Raw genomic sequence first — 19,200 nt, forward strand, 5'->3', positions numbered from 1 at the left:
TGAAGCTCAACAAGAAAACTCAATATGCTCATGAACAGTAATAACATGTTACAAAATCAAATTAGGCATGCCTAGCAATAATAGCCCTATTCATGCATGCAAATAAGTTCAGGTAATGATGGTGGATCATGCCCTCCTGAATGGATGACTATCAAGTCAATCCTAATTAGATGAGTGATTTAACACTTTGAGGTTCTGTTAACCATGATGGAGCCTATAGCCCTAATCAGATGAGTGATTTAATACTTGAGGTTCTGTTAACCATGATGGAGCTTATAGCCTTATTCAAATGAGTGACTGAGGAGTAAGTCACTAACTTAAACCAAATGAGTGACTATTGAGTGAGTCACTACGTGGGCTCAGCACCCATAGCCATGTGACGATGCAGTCAATTGGGCCTTCTGGCCCTGGCTCTAAGTGACTACCCATAGGCTAGACAAGTGCTTTTAGTTTTCATCGAACTTGAGGTCAGTCCGGCATTAATGCTCATGATGAGTCATTCAATGTTGATGTCGATTAGATCTAATCTCTTTGGCTTGCGTTAAACACGCTAAGACCGTTCTTGACTCTTAAGCCAATAACATACGACCAATGCTCAGTACTACTGCCAAACTTGGCTAATGAGTCACAGCTTCACAGTTAATACTGACACCATTTCGATTCTGACTAATGAGTCAGTGCCATGCACAAGTAAGCAATGCAACAAGACATATATCATATGTCAAATATCCAAAAGTAGGGCATTCGGCATGCTTACTTAACAATCACTAGCATAATTATGATCATGCACAAATGCAGAGACTCATGCTCTGAACAATTTCATATTCAACATTCATGTCATGCCCTAATCACATGTTCCTCATGCATCACATGCATCACAGTGTGGGTGCAGTTTTCTTACCTTGGGTTCGGGCAAGAAATAACAAATGAACGACCCTTGAGAACGATCAATCCTTTGATCCTTAGCGGTCACCTAGTCAAAACCAAATATAGAATCCAATTAATAAAATTAACAATAAAAGGTTCTTGATCTAAACCTCACCCCCAAGACCTCGAATCGTACTCAAACAATGAGTATATTCGATCCCGAGCCTTAGGAATTAAAACCCCGAGCCAAAAACCCTCAAAAGTGCCCAGAACAGGAATCTGGAAAAGCAGGGTAGCGCTACCCCCCCTAGCTCCCTTGGCATCCATGGGCGCTATAGCGCTACAACCAGGGTTTTCAACCCTGGTTTTTCCCTCCTTCGACTCCTCCATTTCCAACCTGAAAAACCAGCTTCCAAATTCCATCCAAACCCCCAAATGAACCCAAATACCATATACACAAGCCCTAGGCATCATAACCCAAGTAACCTTAGCCACAAACTCCCATCAATTCCCATTATCCAACTCAAAAATCCAGCTGAAACTCAATAAGAAAAATAGAGCAAGAACCATAGTTTTAATGGTTAAAAACTCACCTCAATCTTAGAATCACACCCTCTTCAATGGTAGAACATAACCCAAAACCCGCAAGGCTTGGTTCCCTAGCTTGGTTCCTCAAAAAGAGCTTCAAAATTCAAAGGGAAATGAAGAAGAAATGATGAACGGGAGAAGAGAAAAAATGATGCTCTGTTTTACAAATTATACAACCCTCTAGTGGCTAAATATAACCTTAGGGTGGAAAGACCATATTGCCCCTAAGCCTAATTAAAACCCTTAACAGCCACCAAGGGCAAAATCGTCATTTCTTTCCTATCTCGTTAATCATAATTAACACCCTCCAATTCCTGTTATTCCCAATATTCTCAAATGCTAATAAATCATATCTCATTACCCTTTAATTCTCAGCAATGTTCTAATCCTCAAATTACCCCGAGACTCACCCTGAGCCCCAAAATTAACCCCGTTATGACCAGACCGATAACTTGCATTCAAAGATCGTCTCATGCCGAATGGCTCAAACAAATCCACATATAATGTGGTATTATTCATAATTCACCAACATGCATGAAAATACACAATTACGCCTTCAACATGCTAAATTACCAAAATGCCCTTATAATGAAATATGGACCCATATGGATGCATTTATCATCATATTATAATATAATTCACATAAACATGCATATAATCATTTAATGACATAATAAATCAATTATGACCCTTCTGGCCTCCTAATCAAGGTCCTAAACCTTATTAGGGATTTTGGGGCATTACAACTACCCCTTTCTTATAGAAATTTTGTCCTCGAAATTTATCTGAACTGCCCAGAATAAGAATTTCGCACAACTGATTCCAGTTTCCCAGGTCGTTTCCTCAACCTCACTGTCTCTGTAACATTACCTTGACTCAAGGTATAACTTTGTTCCTCAGAACCTTATTCTTTCTGTTAAAATCTGAACTGGCTGCTCCTTACAGGATAACTTAGCCTCAATCCCTAGATTCTTATAACTCAACTCATGAGTTTCTTTTAACCCATGTCCTCAACATGGAAATCTAAAATACATTGTATACAGCTGACAATGCCAAAGATAAGGCCAATCCAAAGGCAACCTAATCGATCCTATCCAGGATTCAAACAGTCATATTAATCTAGGGCTCAACTTGCCCTTTCCTACTCACCCCTTTCCATGGTGATACTTTAAGGAAGATACAATCTTCTACTTGGAACTCCATGTTCCTGCTTTTCAAATCAATAAAACTTTTCCATTTACTCTGAGAAGTGAGCATCCAAGCTCTAACATTTTAATAATCTCAATGATCCCCTGAACCACCTCAGGATCCAAAATCAACATCTCACCCATCTCATTCCAATGAATGGTGATATACATTCTCTATCATACCTCATCTCATAAGGTGCCTTTCCAATAACTGGATAACTCTCTCTCTAATTTATCATCAATCCGAGGATAATGAACTATACTACATTCCAACTATATACTCATCGCCTTCCTTAACCCTTCCAAGACCTGGAAGTAATAATAGAGTCTTCATCTTATAAGATAGACCTTGAATTCCATGAAGGCGCACTATCTCTCTCACATAGAGATATGAATACTGATCAGTTGTGTTACTTGTCCTTACTGACAAAAATGAACACACTGAAATACTGGTCCATAATGACCCAATCCAAATCATACTGACCCACCATCCTGGGCAGCCCACCGCGAAACTCATCGTGATGTTTCCTTATTCCCATTATAGAATACTCAAAGGCTACAATGGCCTTACTGGTTTCCAATGCTCTGATTTGACCTGCTAACAAGTTAAAAACTTTGTCACGTATTCCATTATGTCACTCTCCATCTTAGGCCACCACTATAAATCTTTCAAACTCTGGTACCTTTTCCTGATGCCTGGATGAAGAGAATAAGGAAGTAATACAAAATTCATCCAGAATCTCCCATTTAATCCCAGTGTCCATCGGATCCCAAATCCGATCCTTATACCACAATAAGCCCATACCTAGCACTGCAAAACCCTTAGCTAATCCAGCTAAGACATTCTCCTCAATCTTCCTATTTGTGGTTCACTTAATAGTTTTCCTTTTGATCCTCTCTGAAGGAGTAAACTCAAGCATAAAACTGACCACCTGACCCACCAGAAACTCTACTCTAGTTCTGGTCAGATCCTTTAACTAACATGATGTATAGACAATCACTTTCCCCTTTCACTGAGGTGTCATAACAACCTACAAATTGATTCTGATCCCAAGAAGACTCATATTTCTTTCCCAATACACATATAATATCCTACCCGTCCAAGGAAACTCCTGCCCTCTAAGGTGTTCCTTGACCTTGGCAAATCTCCAACTGAGAGTATATTATAATGTCGTTGATCAAGACATTCACAAATCCAATTCAAATAATCCTTGAATACTCTGTTCATCTAATTCATAAAACAACTTGGCATTAACCAAATTCTTAGAACATACTCAGCACTCCCAGTGCCATTATCTAATACAACAGCAATTTTCTGCATATTCTTCTCCCTGATCTTTAGCTGGTACTAACCAGATCAAAGATCCACCTTGGAGAATACCACCTTATCCAATAACTGAGTCCCCTAGGTATTACAACTTTGCTGAAGCCATTCAATACCGTGCCCTAAACCTGATTCCACCCTTGGCACCAATCCACTCACCATTCTATCTCTTTGTGTAAACGTAATCCTGAAAAATCCCTTGGAACACATATCCAAACACTCACAGACCAATCCAGTCAATCCTGCTCCCACTGGCACAACCTAAGTGGTATCCACCACACTAGCTAAGAGTTCCATGCATCCCCCCTGCAATAGATCTTTAGCTCTAGATACAGATGTCATAAGCATACAAAATTCATGCACAGTGCCAACTATCACAAGGCTTCCCACTCTCAAACTAAAGAGTTACTATCCTTTCCTCGCAATCTATCTTTGCCTCACACTTGGCTAACCAATCCAAATCCAGGATCATCTCAAAATCAATCATAACCAACCTTATCAAAACTATTGATGAGTCATTTCCACCATAATCTACTTCATCTCTTAAAATTTACCTATAGAGTATCACATTCTCTTTATAACATAACCTTGCAATCTGCATAACAACTCTATGCTTCTCTAGATGCAACAAGCAAAGAACAACATGGCATAAAAACCAGTAAGCACAATACAAAAATCAAAACAAGAAAGCTGACCTGCCATCCCTGAGGAACTAGCCTCAGTCTCAGTCTCCAAATCTGACTCCTTTAGAATGAACACTCGAGCTGGAGTCGAGCTGTCCATCCCTTTTTGCTCATCTTTCCTTTGCTTTGGGAAATTCTTCTTACGATGCCCAAACATTTTACATAAGAAACATGCCCTTGCTCGGCATTCTCCTAGATGATGCCTCTTACACCGAGTGCATTCTGGGTAAGTCCTCCAGTTCGTTTCCTTACTTGCTCCAATAAATGGAGGTATCACTACCTGAGCTCCGTGCTCTCCAGCACTCTCCTGCTCAATCTGATTTCTTGTGCTCTCAACAGCAAGAGCCTTTCCTACCACCTGAGCATAAGTGGAGGTTTCTGTTAGGAAAACTTATACAAGTTCTTTATTTATTTTCATGTAGATCTAATATTAAACACAATAATATGAGATAACCTAGAACATGTTTCTAAAATTTAATTCAAAGAGAAACAATGATAAGAATACTTACAATATACGCAGCAGAATGAAAGATTCCTTCCTTCAGTTTCTCTAACTCTTGTATCCTTTCTGTCGCATAATATTATCAAGAAAATGAACTGTTCTTCTAATTTCTTCACATTCTTCCAATGTATCCTTAGAATCACCTAGACTATAGTGGGAAATTCTCAACACGTGAGATAGATATAGAGAGAAGAAGAGAAAATAACTAAGAAGAGGCTTTGAAAAGGACTTGTATTTAGAGAGAATCTAAAACTATCAAAAAATCTGACTTGTGACTTATGAACTTGTGTTTTGAATTCTCTCTAAGAACTCCTTTTATAGAATCAATTAGGCCATTTAATTTAATTAAAAAATCAATAAAATAATAGCCAATTTGAAGCCCTAGGTCAAAATTATCATGGGCTTTAGGCCCGTGAAATTTTCTATTTGATTATCAACCCATTGGACTTAAAATCAAGGCCTGTATTATTTTCTATTGATTTAATTAATTAAATAATCATTTAAATCCTTTATCAAATTAATTATTTATAATTTGAAATTTGATTTAAACTTATTTCTTAATTTAGATACCAATTTATCTTAATTAATAAATCTGCCCTAATTTCTCTTTTCTTCTCAAAAATACATAACTCTGTGAAACTATCCGAAATTGACCTGGTCAACTTTGATAATTCTAATTGATAATTAAATCAATTAATTGAGACTATCTAGATGATTTTATCCAAGGTACAATGGGGACCATGGGTGTAACGCCCTGGTTACCCCAGAACCGTTACGGTGAACGGTGAACCGGAAATTTGACCCGCTACCCGAGTCCTTTGGTTAAAAACATGTTCTAAGTGTTATTAACAGGCTAAGGTGAAAAACCAACAAAAAGGAAAGGGTATATTTTATTATTTGCATAAAACTGTTCATGGGCCCACAAGAACATTTACAAGTTATTTACAACTCAAAAAGGTCATTACTGTTTCAAAATTACAAACCCCGTCGACCTAAGCGGTAAAAATAGGGTAAACCCCCTAGTTCCTCTGAGAACTCCTTGGCCGTGGTGGTCAAGCGGCCGCATATGTACACATCACCACCTAAGCTCTCCACTCAAGGCTGGGTGAGCTTTTCTTTCCCTTTACCTGCACCACATAGCACCCATGAGCCAAAGCCCAGCAAGAAAATACAGTATTGGATATAAGCATTATCGAATGATTATCATTATAATCACACAGAGCTTATAGCTCTTAAACAGATGAGTGAATATCACTTGAGGTTCTAGTAAACCATACTGAGTGACTGACAAGCAAGTCACTAATTTAAACAGAAGAGTGGCTGCTGGGTAAGCCACTAGCCTTAAACAGATGAGAGACTGATGGGTAAGTCTCTAACTTAACAGATGAGTGACTGATGGGTAAGTCACACAAGCGCTTATAATATTCATCGAACTTGAGGTCAGTCCGGCATTAATGCTCTTTGAGTCATCCAATGCAGATGTCGATTAGATCTAACCTTTATTGGCTTGCGCTGAATATGCTAAAGCCTTCCTGACTAATGAGTCAGCTCTATGTGACTAGTGCCCAATACCACTGCCGAACCTGACTAATGAGTCACAGCTTCACAGTTGATACTGACACCTTTGCCAAATCTGACTAATGAGTCAGCACCATGCACAAGTGAGCAAGATTTGCTAAGCATTCAATAATCAATCCATGTCCACATTTACACCATCAACATGCCCCAAGAATAACCATGCATGTCACATTTGGGGTGTAGTTTTCTTACCTCTGATTCGAGCTAGAAATAATAATAAGAACGACCCCTGAGAACGATCAACCTTTGCTTCCTTAGCGGTTACCTAATCACAACCAATTATAACCTCCATTAATGAGAATCCACAATAATAGGGTCTTAACCTAAGCACCACTCTCGGGACCTCGAAACATGCCCACACGGTAAGTAGATTCGATCCCAGGCCTTAAGGATTGAAACCCCAAGTCAAAAACCCTTAAAAACACTCAAAACGGGACTTTGAAGGAACAGAGTAGCGCTACAGCGCTGACCCCTAGCGCCCCAACGCTAATCTCAGAACCCCCAACACGCCCAAAAGACCCCTGTGTAGCGCTGTAGCGCCCTAGGGTGGGCGCTATAGCGCTACCTCCAGACCTGATGCCCCCTGAAACCTCCTTCTTCATCTCCTTCGATCCCAACCTGTTTCCAATGCTTCCAAATCCCATTTTTGATGCCAAATGAACCCAAAAACCATCCTAACACACCCCAAACATCACAAGCATAAGAACCCTAGCCAAAACTCCCAACAAAACCAAGATCTCAACCTAGAAATCACAACTGTAAAATAGAACTAAAACAGGGCAAACCAGGGATTCCAATGGTTAGAAACTTACCCAAATCTCAGCTTATGATGCTCTTCAATGGAGGAACACACTCCCAAACTCCCAAGGCTTACTTCCCAAGCTTGAATCCTCAAGAATGGTTCAAAAATCACAAAGAAAACTAAAGGGAAGATAGGTACGGGAAAGCTCTCCAAGTTGCTCTGTTTTTCTCATCTTTCACAGCTTAAAATGGCTTATATCTATCCTAGGGGTGAAATGACCATTATACCCCTAGGTCAATTTAAGGTTTCTAAAGGCTCCCAAGGGAAAAATTGGTATTTTCCACCTATCTCGTTAATCATAATTAACGCTCTCCAATTCCCGCTATTCTCGATAATCTCAAACACCAATAATTCATATCCCGTTACCCTTTAATTCCCAGTAACACTCTAATCATTAAAATCTCCCCGAGACTCATCCCGAGCCCCGAACTTAAACCTGTTATGACTAGACCGCTAATCAATAATCCAAGATCGTCTCATGCTGAATAGCTCGAACAAACTCACATTATAATGTGGTCTCAACAAAATATCACCGACATGCATACAAATATACAATTATACCCTCAACGGGCCAAATTACCATCACACCCCTGTAATTATAATGTGGACCCACATGCATGCATTTAACATCATATTATAATATAATTCACATATACATGCATATTGTCATTTAATGGCATAATTAAGCAAGTATGGCCCTCCCGGCCTACTATTCCCGCCATTAAACCACATCGGAGAATTCGGGGCATTACAATGGGCCTATGAAATCAAGCTCCAATAAGATATCATAAATCTAACAAATAAATTTACTAACTTATTAATTCTTCGTGACTCCACTATAGACTCAGAATTGCACTCTTGAATCCATAGAACGCTCTATAACAAATATAGATATGCTATTAACTATCCATTGTTACAACCATAATTGTCACTAAATCCTCTATAGACGGTCTACAATGAGATGGGACTAAAATATCGCTTTATCCCTCATTGTAATTTATCCTTAAAGCACTTAGTTCCTTGTAAATGATATTTCAGTAAACTAATTTAATTACTGAAATGAGATCTCTATCATTTAACACCTTGAACCAAACTAAAAGGAAACCATCGTTTCACTTCTTCATTAGAAGCTATAGATGTTCATATCTATGATTAACACTCCCATTCAATTATACTACCGAATTCCCAAGATGTAAGTATGGGCTAGTCCGTAGGGTAAGCTGGTAATGAATAAGTCAAAGAACTCAAATAATACAATCAGTTAGAATACTAGCCACTCAAAATTGAGATTGAATTGACTTATGGTCAACTATATGATATTACTAGAATAGATAATAATGGCATATTTACTTATCTTATCAACTGTCAATTTCGATCTAATCTGATGTAACAAATACATCTGATCTTATCTACTTTGCTAATGTTCTAGAAAGAACATAACACTACAATGTGTAAGTAGATCATATCGTAGATTGGCAAGTCAGTGTAAATCCTGTGCACTGACTAATCTTAGGACTAACTTATTTTGAACATAAAATCATATTTATATTCCACTGTGATTACGTCACTATAAATACGATTAGCTATATGCTCGGGATTTAATATAAGTTTATATCAAACAAATAATCATGAAAATAAAACATGTGAGCAAAGTGATTGACCAAGTCAAAAAATAATTTCTATTCTTTTATTGATAATAAAATGAGATTACAAAGAATTTGAGTTTTAATTAGGGCATAAAACCCCAATAGTTTCATGCACTGGGGTAACCCTAATGCCCTGAGCTATCCTGGGATTCAATCACTGGATAAACCTTTCCTTCTCAGCTACATCTATGGGTACTATATGAAAAGCAAACTTGGACAACCCATCAAATCTGTTAACGTATTCGGTTACTATTGCATTTCCCTAAACTAGGTTCATAAACTCATTCATCTTAGCAGTCTTGGTTGCATCACGGTAATATTTTTCATTGAACAGCTGCCTAAATTCTTTCCAGTCCATCACAGTTGTATCTTGTGTCTGGGATACTACTTCCCACCATGTCCGGGCATCATCCCGTAATACATATGTAGCACAAATCACCCTGTCGTGACCCACCAGCCCCGTACTGTCGAGAATGGAACTGATCATGCCCATCCATTGCTCAGCTATGAATGGATCTAGGCCTCCCTCAAAGACTGGAGGGTAAAACTCCTAAAATCTTCCACAAAGAAATCCCCATCTGCTCTCAACCCTAGGCTGAGCCAAAACTGGTGCCACTCCTGGCATAGCAAAGGAAGAGGTGTTCCCCGACAGGTTCCGTTGTTGCTTCAAACACCTAATCTCTTCCTCTTACCTCTGCATTCTTAATTGCAAATCTGTAAGCATTTGCTGGAAATTCTGAGGGGCAGATGAAGAACTCAACCCCTAGCTGAAACTCCCAGCCTCGGTATAACCACCACCAGGCTTCATTATTTGCCTTGAATACACACTTGCTGATTGAATCTGCAGTCAATAACTTGACCCATTAAACATGATGAGCATATCAAGAGCTTTTCCCATGGGAACAATCTTACCACACTTCATTCACAAACCACTGCAGTGCTAAAAACATGCCCATGGCATTTGTTCATCAATTCATAAACCTTGCTTTTCCAACATACATACCATGCCTCCAACTCCAGCATGAAAATATCACATTCATATATATTCACGGAGCATGTAATCATATAATCACATTAATAGTCAAGAGCCAGACTCTATCAGAATCCCATGCTCTCTAATACAATGTGCAGGTAAAACATTTACATTCTATTTAAGCAGTTAAGCACATAATTACATAAATAGTTACCATTCCCTGAGTGAAGCTACCTTTAGTGACGACTGTACATTCCTAGCTTGTCTTCAGGAACCCTTAACCTTGGCTTGCTCTGATACCAAGTTGTAACGCCCTAGTCTCCAGGGACCGTTACGGTGTGCATTTAAACAATGATATACTCGTTAATCGAGTCATTTGGCCATAATCATGTAACTAAGTATGATTAGCAGTTTAGGGTTAAATTTTTTAGTTAAAATATAACGTTTCACTAAAACGTTTATTGTATACATTGTGATCCCAAATCTATAATTTAAAGGTTAATTACAACAAAATATTTACAACCAGCCAACCTAAGCAGCAAAATAGGGTTTAACCCTAGCTCTTCTTTCAACGCTCGGCCGTGGTGGTCGAGTAGCCGCATATGTAAACATCGTCACCTAAGCTCTCCAACTCAAGGATGGTCCAGATTTCTTTTGCCTTTACCTACATCACATAGCACCCGTGAGCCGAAGCTCAGCAAGAAAACACAATGTGCTCATGAACAATAATAACATGTTACAAAATCATATCAGGCATGCCTAGCAATAATAGCCCCATTCATGAATGCAAATAAGTTCAGATAATGATGGTGGATCTTGCCCTCCTGAATGGATGACTATCAAGTCAATCCTAATCAGATGAGTGATTTAACACTTAAGGTTCTGTTAACCATGATGGAGCTTATAGCCCTAATCAGATGAGTGACTGATGAGTAAGTCACTAACTTAAACCACATGAGTGACTATTGAGTGAGTCACTACGTGGGCTCAGCACCCATAGCCAGGTGACGATGCAGTCACATGGGACTTCTGGCCCTAGATCTAAGTGACTAGCCATAGGCTAGACAAGCGCTTTTAGTTGCATCGAACTTGAGGTCGGTCCGGCATTAATGCTCATGATGAGTTATTCAATGCTGATGTCGATTAGATCTAATTTTTTCATCTTGCGTTAAACACGCTAAGACCGTTCTTGACTCTTAAGCCAATAACATATGAACAGTGCTCAGTACTACTGCCGAACTTGACTAATGAGTCACAGCTTCAAAGTTAATACTGACACCATTGTCGATTCTGACTAATGAGTCAGTGCCATACACAAGTAAGCAATGCAACCAGACATATATCATATTTGAAATATCCAAAAGTAGGGCATTCAACATGCTTACTTAACAATCACTAGCATAATTATGATCATGCACAAATGCAGAGATTCAAGCTCTAAACAATCTCATGTTCAACATTCATGTCATGCCCTAATCACATGTTCCTCATGCATCACATGCATCATAGAATGGGTGCAATTTTCTTACCTTGGGTTCGAACGAGAAATAACAAATGAACGACCCTTGAGAATGATCAATCCTTTGATCCCTTAGCTGTCACCTAGTCATAACCAAATATAGAATCCAATTAATAAAATTAACAATAAAAGGTTCTTGACCTAAACCTCACTCACTGGACCTCAAATCGTACTCAAACGGTGAGTAGATTCGATCTCGAGCCATAGGAATTGAAACCCCGAGCCAAAAACCCTTAAAAGTGCCTAAAACAAGAATATGGAAAAATAGGGTAGCGCTACCCCCCCCCCCCCCCCTAGCGCCCTTGGCAGAGTGAAACACCCCCTGGCTAGCACTGTAGCGCCCATGGATGGGCGCTGTAGCGCTACAACCAGGGTTTTCAACCCTGGTTTTTCCCTCCTTCGACTCCTCCATTTCCAACCTGAAAAACCAGCTTCCAAATTCCATCCAAACCCCTAAATGAGCCCAAATACCATATACACAAGCCCTAGGCATCATAACCCAAGTAACCCTAGCCAAAAACTCCCATCAATTCCCATTATCCAACTCAAAAATTCAGCTGAAACTCAATAAGAAAAATAGAGTAAGAACCATAGTTTTAATGGTTAAAAACTCACCTCAATCTCAGAATCACACCCTCTTCAATGGTAGAACATAACCCAAAACCCTCAAGGCTTGGTTCCTCAAAAAGAGCTTCAAAATTTAAAGGGAAATGATGAACGGGAGAAGAGAAGAAATGATGCTCTGTTTTACAAATTCTATAGCCTTCTAATGGCTAAATATAACCTTAGGGTGAAAATACCATTTTGCCCTAAGCCTAATTAAAACCCTTAACAGCCACCAAGGGCAAAATCATCATTTCCCACCTATCTCGTTAATCATAATTAACACCCTCCAATTCCCGTTATTCCCAATATTCTCAAATGCTAGTAAATCATATCTCATTACCCTTTAATTCCTGGCAATGTTCTAATCCTCAAATTACCCCAATACTCACCCCGAGCCCCGAAATTAACCCCGTTATGACCAGACCGACAACTTGCATTCAAAGATTGTTTCATGTCGAACAGCTTGAACAAATCCATATATAATGTGGTATTATTCATAATTCACGCACATGCATGAAAATATTATATTTTAATATAATTTTTTATTGATTAAATAAGTGTTACAAAAAAGTGATTATTTAATCTAGTGTGGGAATGTTATATTATTTCATATAATATAATGTTAGATTAAATCATGTGAAAAAATGTGATTTGTCACACAAATGTGATTTGTCACACCTTGTAACATATTATTGAGAGTCACAAAATTAGTCACGTGTGTGTGCCCAAATGTGACATATTTTGGAGTTACAAAATTAGTTACAAATTTGTAACTTCCAAATATTACCCAATAATGTGTATATTGTATGTTACACATTTGAGATTGGATTTCACAAAGCCATGATGAACTATGGCTGTTGGAGACATGCTTTTAACTCCCAATAGGTGTTTGGAGGTTACAAAATCATGTGGGAAAAGATTTGGGACGTTTTGGAAAAATGACTTTTTTGTGCTGAAAATGGCCTGTGGCCGCAGCCACGGGGGACAGAAGCCAGTGGCCACGGCCACTGAAAAGTCCTGGCCGTGGCCAGTGAGGCTGGCAGCCTATATGATTTTTCAGTTTTTTCCAAATTGAACGGTTCTAACATCCCAAATAGCTCCCAAATCTCCATTTTAATTCCATAAACATCCAATTAAACATTGGTAACAGCCATGGGGGTTGGTGGAATTTGAAATTCAAAGGGGTATCTAAAACTCTATAAATAGGAGCCTAATGCTCACTTGTAAGACACACCATTTTCCATCCACAAAGCACTTGGCTAGAAAATATACCATAGAGGCTTGATAATTCCAGAGAGCTATTTCCTAGAGAAATCCCTTAGTGCTTAGAGAATAAATGGAAATAAGCTTTTGGACAAAGGTTTTGAACCTTGTTCAAGTTGGTGATCCTCACTACTCTACACTTTGGTTGAGTGAGAGTTTGTGTTTTCCATTGATCTTTTCATTATGTTGTTCTTCTTGTATTATTAGTGCATTGAGTTTGTAATCCTCTTCTCTTATTCCTATTTACATAATTATTGGTATATTTTGTTTTAGGGTTTTAGTTCTTATAATTCTCATTTTCTCTTATTTCTATTTACTTGTATTTTGAGTAATTGACTTGTAATATTTATTTAATCAATTACTTTGTCTATTGTATTCTTTTCATAGAGTTGTATTTTGGTTTTTCCACTTTGCCATTGAGCAATAACATATATTATCTAACAGAAAATACACAATTACGCCCTCAACAGGCCAAATTACCAAAATGTCTTTATAATGAAATATGGACCCATATGCATGCATTTATCATCATATTATAATATAATTCACATAAACATGCATATAATCATTTAATGACATAATAAATCAATTATGGTCCTCCCAGCCTCCTAATTAAGGCCTTAAACCTTATTAGGGATTTTGGGGCATTACACTGACAGTCCCAAGGGCATGTTCCCTGTAAAGTGGTTACCTTTCTGCAGTGGGCCCCGCAAATCTCGCTTGGGCCGTGGTCTCTATTCAATGCAGCCTAATGCATTAAAGTGTATTAATCCCCCATTTAGGGGAAGAATTTGTATTAATTACTTATGATTAACATTAATGACCCCAACCTCTATAAATAGGGTTAGGAACCTTATTGTAAGGGGTTCGGTTTTTTAGAGAAAACTATTTGCACTCAGAGCAATCTAAACGCTGCCTGAGAAGACACTATAAAAGCTTGCAATGTCCCTAATACTTGAGACTCGTAGACTAGGGTTTCTTTTACAACCTGAACCGCGTAAAAATCTTTGTGTTCTTCTAGTTATTGCTTTAACCTCTCTTTTAAAAGTTGACAGCGAAAAAGGTAGTCAACAATCATAGATATGAACATCTATAGCTTCTGATGAAGAAGTAAAACGATAGTTTCCTTTTAGTTTGGTTCAATGTGCTAATTTATAGAGATCTCATTTCAGTAATTAATATTAGTTTACTGAAATATCACTTACAAGGAAGTAAGCGTTTTAAGGATAAAATACAATAAGGGGTAAAACGGTATTTTAGTCCCATCTCATTGTAGACCGTCTATAGAGGATTGAGTGATAATTATGGTTGTAACAATGGATAACTAATAACGTATGTATATTTCTTATAGGGCGTTCTATGAATTCAAGAAGGCAATTCTGAGTATTTAGTGGAGTCACGAGGAATTAATAAGTTGGTAAATTTATTTGTTAAATTTATGATAACTTATTGGAGCGTAATTTCATAGGCCCATGGTCCCCATAGTACCTTGGATAAAATCATTTAGATAGTCTCAATTAATTGATTTAATTATCAATTAGAATTAACAAAGTTGACCAGGTCAATTTTGGATAGTTTCACATGGTTATGCAATTTAGAGAAGAAAAGAGATTTTATGGCATATTTATTAATTAAGACAAATTGGTGTCTAAATTAATAAATAAGTTTAAATCAAGGTTCAAATTATAAATAATTAATTTGATCAAAGATTTAAATAATTATTTAATTAATCAATCAATCAATAGAAAATAATACAGACCTTGAATTTAAATCCAATGAGCTTATAATTAAATGAGAAATTTCACGAGTCTTTAGCCCATGAGAATTTCGACCTAATGCCTGACATTACCTATTATTTTTATTGATTTTTAATTTAAATAAGTGACCTAATTGAGCCTATAAAATGAATGATAAGTGAGAGTTGAAATCAGAAGATCTGGAGATGAACAAATGATCAGAAGATCTACTTTTGATGCTTTAGGGTTTTAGACTCTCTCTACAACAAAAGTCATTTTCTAAGCCTCAATATTCTATTCTCTTCTTCTCTTTGTATCTATCTCATGTGTTGAGAATTTCCCACTCTAGTCTCGGTGATTCTAAGGAGACTTTGGAGGACTGTGAAGAAATGTGAAGATCGGTTCGGGTTCTTGGTGATACCCTGCAATAGAAAGGATTCATGGGTTAGAGAAACTGAAGGAATGACTTATTCATTCGGTTGCACATAATGTAAGTGTTCTTGTCATTATCTCTGTTTAAATTCAATTATAGAAACACGTTCTAGGTTTTCTTATATTAATTTGTTTAATATATGATTTACATGAAAATAAATAAGATCATGTATAAATATTCCCAACACACATGACAATGATCAGTCTTGAATTTAGAAATTACATTCATACTAATGTGGTGGTAGCAAGCACTGTGATAGGCATCGGAGAAAATAGTTTCCAAGGCATGTGCAATACTTGCATGCCTATCAGATGCAAACGCCAGGTCCTCAACTTCCCCTATCGCTTCCTTTAGCTTTAACATGAAATACTTCAAAGATTCATGATTCTCACTATCCACAATCTCAAATGCAATTGGATACAGATGGTTATTTTCATCCAAAGCAGCTGCACATAACATCTGCCCACCGTATTTTGTCTGTAAAAAAGTGTCGTCCACACATAACACAAGACGACATGTACGAAACCCTCTTCTACTAACTTTGAGTGAAAAAAAGCAATATTTGAACCGATCATCCTCAGTGTCAAAATCTGTCAACGTACTAGGATTTTTCTATTGAAACATGAACATGTACGATAGTAATTTCTGTTAGGATGCTTCCAGTGTCCCCCTGACATAAGTAAGAGCCTTACCTCAACATCTCCAAGCTTTTCCATATGACATCTCAATGCCATAATCATTCTTAATGTCTTCTCTTATGTTTTTTGCTATGTACGCATTCGATCCAATCTGATATTTTGTCTTTATGCAATGACCAATAACCCAAGATGTAGCTTGGCGGTGGCCTTTATGTCAGAGTTCAAGTGAGAAAGTGTGTTTATTGGTGAAATGAGTTATCTCAAACATATCAAATTTAGGCATTCTCTTCCCTCTCAATCTCCACCCACAATCAGGATCCTTGCAAATGATATACCAAACTTCAGTGCCTGACTTCTTCACCACAAAGTCGAAGTTTTGATTCATTGCATACAAGTGGGCCTTCGTCTTCAACTCTAACTTGTTCTGAAAAACCTTCCCAACTTCTATTACTCCACAACTCACTCCAGATGACGTGGGGATAACATAAGAGGGGCATGGGATATCTTCAGAATTCCTTCTATTTCTATCGTCTTGTGTAGTTGGATGACTGCTCTCTGAGCCAAGAGTCCTGTGTCCTTGGCTTTCTTGAAGTCTTGGCTCGGGTCGTACATTACCATTATCCACTTGCTCCACATGTAACATGGGTAATTGATCCTCATAGTTATCATCAGAGCTATTGCATCCCTCATCTCTGTCATCATCATACCCAAATGGGCAACTGGATCATCATTGACATAAGGCTCGTACTCACCATCACGCGTGAGATTTGTTTGGGGAAAAAAGTTTCATTTTGACTAGGACCTTCGATGCATACACTTGGGTCAGGAGTTGTTTGTGGAACAACCGTTGCTCTTTGCAGTTGAAGTGATGCATAAAGGAACCCGATGTTTTAAGGACTTCGAATTGTCAAAAATAAGAGCACTCACTCCTTCATCATCTATGATTTCAATGGGATCTAAGAAAAAATCATTGCATGTCAACGACACTTCCAACTTTTAGTCAAACAAAGACCTATCCACTTCAGATTTGAAGACAACTTCTCCAATAATTGTGTATAACCAACATTAATGGGTATGTGTATTATAGTGTTCAAACCACCTTTGAAATTCCATTTCTCTCTTTACCATTACCAAACACCATTGTAAGAAACAATTATATTAACTCTAGAACCTGCAAATTTACAACAAAAAAAAAAAGAAAATTATAAAAATATAGTTAAATCGATGCAAAATCGATGCCTATGTAATGCTATTCGCATTGCGATGCCACATCAATGCTTTGACAATGCAAAATTGATGTTGCTGATTGACATTTATACGTGATGCATTTTCGATGCCATTTCGATGTTGAAACACACCAACATACATGGCATCGTCTTACCATCGATATTGTATCAAAAATAATTTCAAAAATCTATGTTGGTCTCGACATCAAAATTGCATCGCAGCATCATCGATTGGGCATCCATGTGGCATTGCGTCTATCACCTTTGATCACTTGCATCGATTTGGCATTGTAACACATACAGATTTCCAGATCTTTCAGATCCAAAGAACAAATAAAAAATGCAGACAAAAATACCACACTCAACACCAGAACAGTTCGAAACTAATATCTAACTATGACATTTCATATTCATAATTAGATAGAATGAGAGGATACTTACCCATTAATTTTTATTTTCAAAAACGCCAAGAATGACAATTTCTTCACAAGAGATGAAACTTTCAGATCCGAGCAAAACAAAAATGGCAATTCAGTTCAGTATATTTCGACTATTTCAAGTTGGGTTGCTGCAAAAAATGGTCGCGAGTGGATGGAGAAGGGAGAGAGAGAGAGAGAAGGAAATGTGTGTGATGTTAAGAATCGAGAATTTTAGATGAAATGAGTATTTTTGTCCAAAATATGGTTGGGGGCACATTAGTGGGAGGAGTGTTTTGTTGGAATATTAAAAAAATTTCCTATGTTATTATGCATAGAGCCTGAATTTTTCCCACTTAAATGACCCCTAGAAGAGTAGATTAATTTGTACCACCCATAGGTGGATCTAGTAAGAGACAAGGACAACTTTTCCTTCTTAATTTATTTATTTTTATTTTTTTTAACATTTAGTCTTTCCTTATAAAAAAAATTACATTTGTACCCCCTTTTTTTGTATATATATATTTTGCATTTATGTCCCCTCTCTATATTTTTTTACTTTTTCCATTCTTGAACAAAATTTATGAATCCGCCACTAACACCCTTGAGTCTAAATGGCCATCAGAGGTGCTAGAAAATACTTATAAAGTGGTAGATATACTCGTAAATTCATCGGAGAATGGCAACAAAGTAGGCAAAATAGGTGGTGAGGATTTGTTCCAATGGCACCACCCTTCGACTATGGAGTGGCCAGAGCTCGCCATAAATTAGAGTCAAACCCACGACGACGTGGTTTTTTACTGGCGTGTGTGGTGAGTTGTGACGTTGTCTGCTAGCAAAACTTTGGCCCAAGTTAGGAATTGTATTATTCTATTTTCACAGAATATACTTTGGTAAATTTCTTCTTCTTCTTCTTCTCTATTTTGTTGTTGTCTTTATTGTAGAGTGTGGCATCTATACATTTATACTATTTTGATTACTTTTATTTAGTTTTATTTATTTTTGGATAACCAATCATATATTTTACGTTGATCACTTGTAAAGTTACAAAACAAGCTCAAGTGGATTATCATAAACTTAAATTTCAAAATTTGATTTCCCTTTCTAAATACATTATTTTTTTTATTTTGGTGAACTTGATGACAGCCCAGTAAGAACACTATGGACCGGTAATAGGCTGAGAGCTGTAAATACAGGCCGAGCTTTCTAGCAC

Source organism: Humulus lupulus, chromosome 4 (genome assembly GCF_963169125.1).
Source record: "Humulus lupulus chromosome 4, drHumLupu1.1, whole genome shotgun sequence".
In the NCBI taxonomy this organism is placed as follows: Eukaryota; Viridiplantae; Streptophyta; class Magnoliopsida; order Rosales; family Cannabaceae; genus Humulus; species Humulus lupulus.